The sequence below is a fragment of the Camelus dromedarius genome, chromosome 4 (genome assembly GCF_036321535.1).
Source record: "Camelus dromedarius isolate mCamDro1 chromosome 4, mCamDro1.pat, whole genome shotgun sequence".
NCBI classification, from domain to species: domain Eukaryota; kingdom Metazoa; phylum Chordata; class Mammalia; order Artiodactyla; family Camelidae; genus Camelus; species Camelus dromedarius.
Genome location: NC_087439.1, coordinates 68,343,428 through 68,356,829, shown reverse-complemented (window position 1 = coordinate 68,356,829; position 13,402 = coordinate 68,343,428). Strand labels below are relative to the sequence as shown.

Here is a 13,402-nt window from a genome sequence, read left to right as displayed (position 1 = left end):
CCCTCGGATTGAAGCAGGCAGTGGTTTTGTATTTTCCTCCCAGTCATTATAGGTGCAAGGCTTACAGCCAGCGTGCTTTACAAGGTCCTACCAAAGTATCCAAGACATGAAAGAATTATTGGCTCTAATCTATGAGAATAAAGCAGGAAATTAGAAATTGATAAATATTTGACTATCCCTAAAATGTAACTTTGTCAGTTTTATTAACTGTTACATTTAGAAATAATTTTAAAATATCAATACGTTACATTTGTATTTTGGGTTTTTTTCCACAGGTCACAAGAATTTCTAGGTATGCACCGAGATTGCTAAAAAAAAAAAAATCCGTCAATACCTATTAAATGAAGCACTCACACCCAAATAATTTTAAATCAATTTTTCTAAATCTCTTTCAAATTTTTGCAACAAGATACTTTATTTAATGTAAGAATCGGGGCAGCAGGAAGGAGGGTGTGACGCGCCATATATGCAGCCCACTGCTTTTCCTTTTTGCTTTCCTTTGTCAGTAGCCTCTGAGGCTTCCAAAGAAATCCCTGGTCTAAGAACAAAAAAGGTTCAAAAAATTCACTGCTTGTGAAGTCACTTTGGACTCTGGGTCTGGCAACTTTCTACTTTGCCTATTAATGGTTTTTATTAGCGCAACCTTTTTCAGGATTCTTAATATACCTTAAGATCTTCCATAAAGATAGTGGATACTTAATATGTATGTGTAATCACCTGTTCTGCAAAAAGGAGCCGGATTTAAATGAGCTCGTCTAATAGATCAGTATAAAATACCAGATCGTTTCACTAGAGTGTATGCAGACCTTTGAGCATCCTATCTAAGTGAATGGTTGTGTGCTCTGAATTGGAGAGACAGCACATAAGCCTCCAAATTAATATCCTCTAATAAACAATGAGTCTGGATGACAACTTTTCAGAATCTATTACATACTAGTAGCCTTGGTTTTGCACAGTTTGCATGTTAAACAGTTGATGGTAGATTCTGGGCAGAAATAGAGACAGTATTACATACTTCAGTTCATGCCAGAACAGAAATCTTTTGATAGCACTTATCGTAGCCAAGAACAGAAGCAACTATACAATCCCCAGCCAGAAGCCACATGCCAAAATTAATTCATACAAGAATAAACTTGCTGTCTTATGTGAAGTTCCTAAGCTTTAAGGGAAATTCACATGAAAATCCTGGATAGCTCGGGTTACTAAATGTGGAGGGTTATAGTTCAGTTCTGGCCTGGCCAATTAATTTTACAAGAAGAGACACTGCCTAGTGATGGGGGAGTATGTTTCTACCCAGCCTGCCATCCTACAGGTACCTTAAGAGAGCAGGGATGGTGTTCAGTGGCGTACGCTTTGCATGTGGCTTGGGCGTAGCAGGCTTGCTTGTCAGATGTGTAAATGACATACACAGTTTGCTGGGTTAGCTAATGCACTGGATGACAGAATCAGGATTCAGAAAGGTCTCAACAGGGAGAACTGATGAGCTGCAATTCAGAAGATTAAATTTAATAGGGATAAATGTAAATTCCCGTACTTGTGTTCAAAAAAAGAGGCCATTGCCTCCTGTCTTACTTCCATCCAATTCATTTTCCACGCCACAGCCTGGGTGATCTTTTTAAAACACAAATCTGATTATGTCACTTCCTTGCTGAAAATCCCTCAGCAGTGTCCCATTGCCTTGAAGATAAAGACAAAACTCATTAATATGGCTTTTGAGATACTCCATGCCTGACCCCTCTCTCCATCCTCCACTTACACTCTCACCTGCCACCCTCTCATGCTGAGCACTTCAGATCTACGGAAGATTTTTAGGTTCTATGTGTGGGACCTGTTTGGGGGCTTTCATGCTTCTTCTGCCTAAAAACCATCTCCACGCTTCCCTGTACATCTGCGGGTCTCAACTGAAAGCTGCCAGGAAGGCCTAATCCATAAACTAGGCTCAGTCTCTGTGTTACCTATTTTCTCAGTTCCCCAATCATCCTTTCATTCACAAATATTGAGTGCCTTTCTGTACCAGGCACTGTTCTAGGTCCTGGAGACAAAATGGTGAACAAAGCCCGTGTCCACAGGGAGCTTATGTTCCAATAGGGAAGATTTCAGGCAGTGCTGAGTGCTTTGTAGAAAAATGAAGCAGGATGAGGAGATAGTGACAGAGAGTTGGGGTTGGAAGGTCCTACCTTAGGTCAGGTGACCAGGCAGGACCTTTGTGAAGATCTGATGTCTGTGAGGAAGTGAATGTGGGGGGCAGTGAGCTATGTCAGGGAAGATCATGTCCCAAAACTCTAAAGAGGGTCATACTTGGAATGTTTAGGGAACTTTAATGAGGCCAGGATGGGTGACATACACTGAGCAGGGGGAGAGCCATGCAGAACAAGGTGGAAGGGCCACAGAAACCGGGGCTCAGAGGCTAAAGTAAGTTTTTAGATTTTCTTCTGAATGTGATTGGAAGCTATTGGGAAGTTTTGAGCCCAGAGACTGTTATGATAAGTTTTTTTTTTTTAAAGGATTACTCCAGCTTCTGTATGGAAAATAGACTAGAGGGAGTGAGTGCAGAATCTCAAAGATAAGTCAGGGGGTTATTCCAGCTGAAGGAAGCTTTGATCAGGAAGGTTTGCTAACACCCTTTTCGCTGTGTACAATTAGTTGTGTGCTGGAAACGCTGCTGGTACACGGCTCGAGACTGTCTTTCACTCCACAGTCCCTGGTCCAGCATACTAGTGGCTCTCCGAAGGTATTTGTTGGACAAGGACCTGGCTTAACAGCAGTTAATGTAAAAGAGACTTCAGGATTTTTGTTGGCCATACACTTGATGAGCCAACAATAAGCCAATTTGGCTGCCAAAATCTAATGCTGTCTTACATTGCATTAAAAAGTTGATGGGAAGTGAAAAAGAGATGTGAGTCCAGGGCAGTTGGTGCCACTTCTACGCTATCAAGATTGTTGATCTGATCCTACACCATTTTTTTCCTCTATCTTGTAATAATGGCAGCTGTCAGTCCCAAGACTGCACACTGGATTCATTTGTGGTCCTCTCTGTTGCTTCCTTCCTATGTTCTAGCAGTAAGTCCTCTGTGATGTCACTTAGATTTGTCTGTTTTTTTTTAAGATTGTTCAGCTGCTCTAACACCATCTGAACAATAGTCTATGCCTCTCCTTGGTAACAATTTCCAGGTGTACGAGTCTCAAAACAACTTATGACAACTCTGTTTCTTCCTTCTGGGAGCGTCAGCAACCATTTTTAAGAGACAGCATGTGCTCTTTCACATGGCTTGTTATGAAATTCTACTTTAGGAGGTAGTGGTGACTAGTGAAATATATGGTTCTTGATGGTGAAGCCATTAGCAAAGTCTTCCCTCTCTGACTCACATTGTAGAAGGAATGTGTGCTTTGAAGTCAGGAACCCTCCAGATCCCAGCTGTCTCACTTGCTAACTTTATGACATGATACCACTGAGCCTCAGTTCCCTCCTCTGTGAAGTGAAAGTAACCATTCTCAGAGTTTTTATGACGATTGAATGAGACAACATATATTAAAATGCGTAGTGTGATTTCTGACACATGTAAGTTGGTAGTAAGTTTTCGTTTCCTTCCTCTTTATTCCTGTGAAAGATAGAATCTCTATATGGAAATATACATTATGATTAATGGAATTAGAGGTGTGTTGTTTCACTAGTTAATAGTGAATAATAGTCTTTCTTGTGTAACATGTAGGGTAGCCTGTGCCCTTTTTTTCCCTATAATTTAATCAGTATCAATTTCTTGCTGAAAATAGAAATATTTATCAAGGGTCTAGGAAACATGAAAGTTTTCATAGTCTGAGTAGTAGAAATAGTCCAACCCTTGGGTAGATCCCAAGAATTCACAGAAAAAGAAGTTTCCTGGGAGGGATCTCACACAATCCTTTCCCTGTCATAGATTTCAAAGAGAGAGACAGTGAGTCAGAGACTCCATACAACTAACTTTTGAGGACCTCTGTGATCTATAACTGTTTATCACGTAAAGATGAATAAAATATTATATTTGCCTTCATTGAAGTTGCTCACAAATCAACATAATACAGGGTGGAAAGTTGTACATTGACTTGAAGGCAAACCTGAAGTGTTCTGGGGGAGTCGGAAATAGAATACCCTACAAAGAGGAGGTTACAGTGGGCAGCTGGGCCCAGGAGAAACACAGGGTTTATCTGTGAGAGGTTTGAGGCATTTCCAATTAAAGATAAAGACAAATGGGAAGAAACCAAGAATCGCTCAAAACAACTTCAATAAAAGGTGAATAGAGTAAAATATAAGAAAAAAGCTAAAGAGAGTTCAAACCTTGAATAAAAGAGTAAGGAGACTTCTCAGCAGTTGAATTTAGTGAGGGTTTGGGGTAGGTTAGAAAAATGATGAAGGTGACCTTTAGCATAGATTAATCTGGGCATGGTAAATAAGATTTAAAGTGGAAGAGATGGAGGCAGGCCAAGAACAAGTTGGAGGCAATTGCCAGAGTTCAGCCATAGGATGGAAAAAGCCTTGGGTCCAGTTTTGAGGACTCTTGGAAGGAAGATGAATGAGCACTGCTCATGAGGATGGCATTTGTGCTGTCAAGGCAGGAGACTAGCCCTGGGCCTAGACATGGTTTGCTTTCAGTCCACCAGCTTGGGTGTGTTCTCTTTGTGGTCCAAGAAAATTCCAAAAAAAAATTTGTTTGTTCTTAGCATTGATTTCATGATATCCTTCTGTTGGAGAGAAGCAGGTAATGAGACTTTCCAAGAATATTCTCAGTCACTAATCCCATTCTTAACTCAGTGTTTTCTCCATTGCACCTTGGGTTACAGTTACACAAGTAGGCTTAGCGCCATTGGTTCTAGGACTTAGAAAGCTGTGGTTGTAAGAACATAGATGTTTTGATTTATTTAATATTGTAATCATTTTGCAACTTATTTCAGAGAAATTAAATAGGACTATATGAGAAAACTTGCTATAAGATTCATATTACATTCTTTGATATCTGAGTTAGGGAGATAGGGCTGAGAGTCCAGGGAAAGCAAATGGTTAGAGTTTGAAGAGTACAAGAGAAGACATATCTGCATAGAGAGAGAACTCCAGAAATATCTAGACAATCTTTTGTGGGTATTACACCATCTACTAATAAGAGCACACATGTGAAGAAACTACCAAGGCTGAGAAAATAACTCCCCAGAGTAGCTAGTGCTTACGCAAGACCACCAACAAGGAACCTATTCCCACCAACAAGGAAAAACCTTAAAATCCACAGGGCATTGGGTAAGGTATGCATGGAGGTACTGCCTCTGTATTAAGGCATTTCGGCCTAGGGTAAATGTTGCTGTAGTCCTGCCTAACAGATCTTAAAAGCAAAGCCTCGAAAGATGAACTCTTCCCAAGTAACTCAACTATATCCCAAAGATGTGAAAATACTTACAGGATTATAAAAATACTGAGCACTCAACAAGGTAAAATTCACAGTATCTAGTATCCAATAAAAGATTATCATGCACACAAAGAAGTATGGAAATATGACACACAATGAGTGGAGTTGATCCTGGGAATGCAAGGTTGGTTTAACAATTGAAATCAATTGATGTGAGTCACATATCGACAGACTAAGGAAACAAAAATTGTATGATCACATCAGATTACACAGAAAAGTATGTGACAGAGTCCAATATTATTTAATGAATGATACAATTTAAAGAAAGTCTTTTGGGAACAAATTTGCAGTAAAATTATAAAGAAAAGCAAGAAAATTGTGGAGAAAAAGGAATGAGATTGGAGTGGAACACCTACAGGGCTTCAAAGTAAAATAATATTCTTTTCTCAGATCTGTTGGTTGGTACACAGTGTTTGCTTTATTGTTGGCTTTTGCATCTTACATATGTTATAAATATTTTAATGTTGCAGTACTTTAGAAAAGCAATTTTTGTAGTTCGTGGGTTTTGTTTTTGTTTTTGTCTGAAGTTGTGTTGTAACAAAAAGACATCTATTTACAGCTTTATTTGGGGGGGGTGGTTATTAGACTTATTTATTTTTAGAGGAGGTACTGGGGATTGAACCCAGGACCTCATGAATACTAAGCATATGCTCTACCACTTGAGCTATACCCTCCCCTCTTCTGTTTACAGCTTTGGAAACTTGCAACATTTGTGTACGGAAAGGAGTACCCTGTGTACTAGTACTCGGCATTTTTGTTAATGCAATGTGATGTTTTCTGCAGACAGAATGAATTGCTCTTTTAGGTATCATTACCATGTGAAGAACAACAGTGAGATTAGTGCCAGCAAGCCCAAAAATAAATACATAAGAACTGATAACCTAGTTATTAGAGAAACACTGCAAGTTGTGACTAGACTACCAGGCATATTTTTTCCTACAGTTCACTGCTCAAAATGTAAATGAGTTTAAAATAAATGAGTATAAGTAGCTCTATCGAATCATAATCTTTATTTAGACCTATCCCAGAATCAGACTCCAGTCACCTTCCCCTACTCCTTCCTTGCCAAGAGTGTGTCTGCAAATGGCATCACAAGAATTTTACTTGATTTATACACATTTTTGTCACAACATTCATATAACCATATGTATACCACAATGAACATATGTCACATTTATTGGTCTAGCCCCTTTAGCTGAAGGGACATATCTAAATTGCTGCTTCCTTTCTTTAATCTTACAAATACTGCACTCATTCACTCAGTAAACATTAATGAGTACCCACGAGGGTGCTAGGCATGATTCCAGACTAACAAGGAAAAACAAGGCATATCTCTTCCTTAAGGTGCTCATAGTTTAATGTGAAGCAGACCCATACACAGATAACTGAGATATTTGCAAATTACTTTGATCCCTGCACTCAGCCTGGAGACATAAGAGGATGACCTGGAGATGACATTTGAATGGGGTCTTAAAACACGTTTGCCAAGCAGGAGAATGGATGAAGTTTCATTGTGATTCAGACAAAATTGCACGCGTTGTCTTTATATTGTACAGATGCATGAAGTTGCATGGCCTGTTCAAAAGCATACTTCTGGTGTGCTGGAGTGCAGAGCACCTAGCAGAAGTGACGGGGTGTGAAAGACAGGCATAATCCTCTTTGAGCACTTGCTTCTGCTGGATTCCATGATAAGTTTTATGTCCTGTAAGTTGTCTCATACTTTGTGGTAGGCGGCATTGTCTACATTTTACAAATAAGTTCAATGCACTTGAAAAAGACTAAGTAGTTAGTCTTTGGTCACACATGTAATTAGTGTCAGAATCCAGGTCCCTTTAACATCAAAGCTTGAGTTCTTCCACTCTTGTCATGCCTACTTCCTTACCATGAATAAAAAGATGTCCCAGGTGTATTGGTTCAAATAATCAGTCACTTAAAACCTTTATTATTTTTGTGAATCCTCATGTCTGTGTGACTGCTCTATTCCTAAAGTGTATCCTTTTTCCTTTATTGTTCTGTTTATTACACTATGTTGTGTCCATACAACATACTTATTTGTATTTCATCGTTAAACCCTAGGGTTGAGTGTCTGATTCTTTTCAGAAAGACAGTGTTTATGGAATGGATTCAAAACAAATGAATTAATGAATTAATGAATTTATTTATGAATGAATTAATGAACAAATGAATTAATGAATTTATGAAGGAATGATTTGGTTTTTCTAATGCTCTTTAATGAGATAAAGACTAGTGTAAGAACATGAAAAGTGTTGGATTTTCCTAACTTTAGGAAACTTCGGGCTTTCCTAAGATTCATGGAGAAAGAAAGGGAATTCTAAAGAGATCACTGAGAAGTTGTGAATGAATGCCCAGTTGGATAATGATGAAAGAGGGGCCCCTCATTTTTGTCCTGTGGCAGCCTGGCTGGGAGATGCCCTATAATGTTAGAAGAAAACTTCAGCTGTTGTGTTCCAATTAGCTTATTGTCAGAGCAGTGGCACATCAGGGATGAACTTGGTTCTTTGGGGGAAGCTTGCTAAGATAGATGGTGAGATAACCATTTGCATCATTATCTTGTACTAATTCCCCAGCCCCTTTTTTCAGCAAAAGCCTTATTTTCTTTTTTGTGTTTTTTTTTTTTTTTTCCCCAAGAGAAGGAAGAATTTTTCAACACATAAGAATTTATAGTGCTGAAAACTCAAAAAGTCCCCCTAAGGAGAAACAGTATGCCAAATAGTCATTGACATAAGAAAACACTATAAATTAATGCAGTAATAGTTCATGGTTGCTAAGGAGGGAACTAATTTACAACTTGAAACAGGTTTGGTTACTTAGAAATTCTGGAAATCAATCAGTGGCACAGAAATTGATCTGCTGAAAGAGAAGCAAATTGATTCTTAATATTGGCAACTACATCCCTTTTTTTTTTTTTTTAATTCTGAAGGAACAGCTTTTAGAAACAAGTTTATTAACCATTAAGGAATTACTTGATATTTAGTTTCCTAGCAAACTATCCGAAGAGAAGTATTTATGGCCTCATTAGAAGATAGATTTTTATTGTGCCAAATATCATCTTCAAAATTGCAGTCTCTACTATGTCAAAGATATGGAAATAAAAAACTAAATGAAATAGAGCTGTCTCTGTGAAAGACAAATACTGCATCATGTTTTAGAATGCTGCTTTGCATCAAACTCTCAATATGAAGTAGTGGAAATCTGAACACATTTGCATATTCCCCATTCATGACATAGTGTTGGCATTCTCAAAAAGAATAACTGTAGCTGATGGCAATTTTCATCTGAAGAGATTTGTGCATTTTAGCAATATACCATCTTCTGTCAGCATAGGAAGAGCATATGGGGCCCATTAACTCACCAAATCTGCCACCGTTCTGCAAATTTTTATTAAGCAAGTGCAGTCCCTAATAGTCACTTATATTACAGAATGCGTATCAAATGCTATCAGTAAGCAAGGGGATTGTTTTCACCCAGTGAGAATGCATTTGAAGTGTATAAGAAAGCTTGACAAAAGAATAAAACACTTTAAGTGATCACTATATTAATATAAATATATCCAACTGGGATGCCAACATATGAAAGTATTATATGCACTTTAATGTTTGCCACTAGTAAGTTCTCAGAATGCCATCTTTTTCACAGATTTTCCTCCCTTATTTTCTTTCTGTATGGTTTCTCTCAATTCTAACAGTGAACCTGGTTGAAATTAAGCCAAAGGACGCTGTGCATTCAGCCACATTTTTTAAAAAGGTGCCATCGGTGCTGAGTAGTTGTAATTAGCTTCAAAGGTCTACAGTCAAAACAACTGGAAACATAGACCATCAGAGTGCTGTGTTTCCTGAGCAGGTCTTTCTGAACCAGAGGAGGCATCAGGAAATTAACAAACATCCAAACCAGAGTGCCCTCCTTCTGAAATACCTTATAGTAAAATCAAGTGGTGTCCATTGATCTTGAGTTGAATGCTAGGAAGCAGGAGCTTAATATAGAAATCCCATTATCTGAATAGCTCTAGAGAAATCTCTAGAGAGGCGAGTCCACAGTGCCCTCTAAGTTCTTAATAACAGTTACAATAATAACGTCTATGAATTTCTTCTTCAGGAGTCAATGTTTCACTGATACCTCTTCAATTACTGTAATAACCCTGTAAGGTAATCAGGAGCAAGCAGTACCAGCCCTTGGGTAAAACTGAAGATAAGAAAGGGAATAGAATGTGCTCTGGAAACTTGAAGGAAAGAAGGAAGGGAGGAAGTAAGAAAGGAGAGAGATGGGAGAGACGGGGAGGAGAGGCAGGAAGGAGGGAAAACAGTCTGTCATTAGAACCAGGACAAGAAAGTTTGGCTCTTGTTCCATCAACACTCTTACTCGATACTTCTGGTACCCTACCACTTTGCAACGGAAGACCTTCCCCTCACCAGGCTCACTCATTTTCAACCCCTTGTCATTAAGATCTTTGTTGGAAATGACATACCTGCCATATTAATACTGCTGCTGTTCCCACTGCAGCGCTGCCTGCATAACATGCAATGAAATGAGTAGACAAAGCTCCAGCCCTGAGAGAGAGCTCTGTAGAAGCTCTAAGGTAATGTGAGTTATAAAGGAAGTTGAGTATTAATTATAACACTTGTCATTTAAAGAAAAAAACTTGGTAGTGTATGTAATTTTACCTCATTTTCTCATTTGCTACTGTTATTTAAATCGCTTCCCTGCACTAAGCATGTGCATAAAAGATGATTGTTCCCAATTTAACCTTTTAAATAAAATGTATTCTATTAATTAAGTCATTACAGCTCCCTCTATTTTCTATTATGTTGATTCATTTATTTTCTGTCCTGAAGATAGACATCTGTGTCACTGACTATTTTGGAGAAAGACCCCTAATTTTTATGCCTGTCACCCATTTGGATTTTCTACACTGTTTTTTGAAATAGTTTGTGTTAGTGTTCTTAAGACTTTCAAATTAAAATAATAAGTATTCCTACTAAAAATAGCACACAGTATTCAGCCAAAATGTTGTTAACCGTGTTCAACCTAACATGGCTGGAGAATTTTCAGTACTTAAGTTGGCTTTGATTTAATGGGATAACTTCTGTGTTAAAGAGTAAAAAACAGACGAAAACAAAAGAGTAAAACCCTATCCTGGCATGAATTCCTTTTTCAGAATAACTGCACATGATAAGACCGTATACGTAGTGTGAATACCGTACTTCCTTTGCCTTTCTTCCACTGCAAGATGAACTAGGAGCCAGGTAAACTGGAAGGCAAACCCTGCTGCGGGTGTTGGGTTATCCATGAGATAGCAGTTGAAAGTACCTGTGCTGCAGACAGTTGAACCATAAACACCGTCACAATCTCAAATTCATAACCTTTACCACTCTCACAATTTCCATTAATCAAAAGTTTTCATTTATTGAGAAATATGTACCTGGAACTGTGCTAAGTGCTTTTGTACTGCTTTTTCATTTAGTCCTCACAACTCCCTGTGTAGCATTTTAATCTCATTTTTCACATGGGGAAACTGAGGTTTAAAAGAGCTTAATAACTTGCCTGATTAAAGCTGGAATTCAACCCACATCTGTCTCATTATTAATCACGTTATTCTGTAACATGTAATGTAAATTATTTCTGTTTAGTTTCTCTGTAATGATCTAATAGCTAAAATTCATTAAACATTTACTATATGATCTTCTAAGTATTTTTCATAAACTTTTACATATAATCTTCATTACAATCCTATGAGGAAGACAATATTATCCCCACTTTATATATATGATGAGATTGAGGCACAGAAAGTTAAAAGAAATCACATGCAACTAGTAAGTATCCAAGTCAAGATTTTAACTCAGACAAATGATGTCTCATCTGTGAAATGGGATGAATTATTTTAGCTTGAACCCATTAAAACTGTAGATTTCCAAACACGTTAAACAGAGTTATAGCTAGCACTCGTTAATGTTGGTCACCGAAAAAGGTTTCTGTTAATAATGTATATTCAAATAAAGAGGGTAATTGTTTTCTAACACAGTGGTGTTTATAAGTGTTTTCTTATACTGAATTGATACTATCAGAATTTGAAAAGTATAACAACTCTTCTATGATTTATCACAAGTATAGTAGCGTGGTTAAGAGCGCCATGTTTAAGTTCTGGCTCCTCCATGTATGAAGTGTGCCTCAGTTTCTTCATCTGCAAAGATAATAATATCTGTCTTTACAGATTATTGTGAGCATTAAATGAATTATTAGATATAAATTATATAGGGTAGAACCTGCATATTATAAGTTCTCAATGAGTATTAGCTATAAGTATTATTATTTTTAAATTATCATTATTTTCCAATATTTTTCCATTTATACTGTAGATTCCACTATAAATTTTATGTGTGTGTGTGTGTGTGTGTGTGTTTATTCTTTTTCAGGTTCTTTTCCATTATAGGTTATTTAAAGATGTTGAACATAATTATCTGTGCTATATAGTAAATCCTTGCTTTTTATCAGTTTTATATATATGTATATGTATATGTATATGTATATGTATATGTATATGTATATGTATATGTATTAATCCTATACTCCTAATTTATCCCTTCCCACCTTTCCCCTTTTGGTAACCGTAATTCTGTTTTCCACTGTAAGTTTTCTTAGAGCTAGGAAAGACAGAATCTGGCCCACGGTTGGCCAGTTGGTAAGTGTGGATTGACATCAACTGGAAATAGGAAGAAAAGTCTAACAAGATCCTTAAGCAGTTAATGCCAGGAAAAAAAAAATCACAAATATGTAATGATTTTATCTAGAAAATAAAGAATTAGCTTAGGAAAGGAGGGCTTGGTGGGTGTGGGAAGATTTAGGTATAGTAACTAGTCAATGAACTATGACAATGTTGCAGGTAAAGGAAGGGGAGGCATATTACTCTGAGGCTGCTTGAATGTTCAGGAGATTAGAGGATCACCTCCTTGTTAGCAGAGTTCCCCTCATCTTGCTTCAACCCTTGAGTCACCAGAGTTTTATAGGCTAATGTGGTCAGTGACACATGGTGAATATTGAACAGCTGTTATTGAATATTGAAGTGATAATCCATGCAGAGTTGCTGAAAGATTAAGAACTTTGCCTCTATGTTCATGAGAGATACTGGTTAATAGCTTTCATATAATGTCTTTGCCTGATATGGGTACCATGGTAGTACCAGCCTCACAGAATGAGTTGGGAAATATTCCCTCTTCTGAATTTTCTGAAAGAATTTCTGTAGAATTGGTACTACTCCTTCCTTAAATGTTTGGTAGAATTCACCAGGGAAGCCATCTGGGTTGAGAGCTTTCTTTCTGAGAAAGTTTTAACTACAAATCCATTAAAAAACAAATAAAACTATAGAGCTGTTCCATTATCTATTTCTTCCTGTATAAGCTTTGGTGATTTGTGTCTTTCAAAAATTCATTTCATCAGAGCTATGTTAACCTAAATTTTTTCCTGCTCCTGAAGCAAGATCCTTCTTCCTACTCTAACAAATGCCCCGGAATTATGAAGGTCTTCACTCTGGGTATTGGGAATAGAAACTTTACTCCCAGCTTTGTGTGAACTTTGGACACTGTGCTTTTTCCCCTGTGGGTACTTCTGTCCTAGGCTGTGGGTGGTTTCCTGCACACGCATGTGAGCTCAGCCTTTAACTGAATAGGTGAGGGGGTCCTCTGCAGATCTCAGAAAGGATTCTGTAGCGCTCTCTCCTCTCCAGTTCTCTGACCTACAGACTCCATCTGCCTTGGTTTTCCTGGACCTCCAGCTTCATGTCGTTAGGCTGGGATATCAGTGCGCTCTGCCCGTGCTCCCCTTCCTGCACCACGACCTGGAAGCATTCTCCGAGTAGGAAGCTGGAGCAATCGTAGGACTTACCCGACTTGTTTTTCCATCCTTCAAGAGTCGTTGCCCTCTGTTGCCTGATGTCCAGTCTCTTGAATGCTGCTGTTCCATGT

The 13,402-nt window shown here is 38.0% G+C and overlaps 1 protein-coding gene across 4 annotated transcripts in view; it reads left to right on the top strand.

The window, feature by feature from the left end:
* The window catches only part of PARD3B (par-3 family cell polarity regulator beta), a 924,313-nt gene that overhangs the window by 568,995 nt on the left and 341,916 nt on the right, over positions 1–13,402 (top strand). The gene's annotated exons all lie outside the window — the stretch shown is intronic.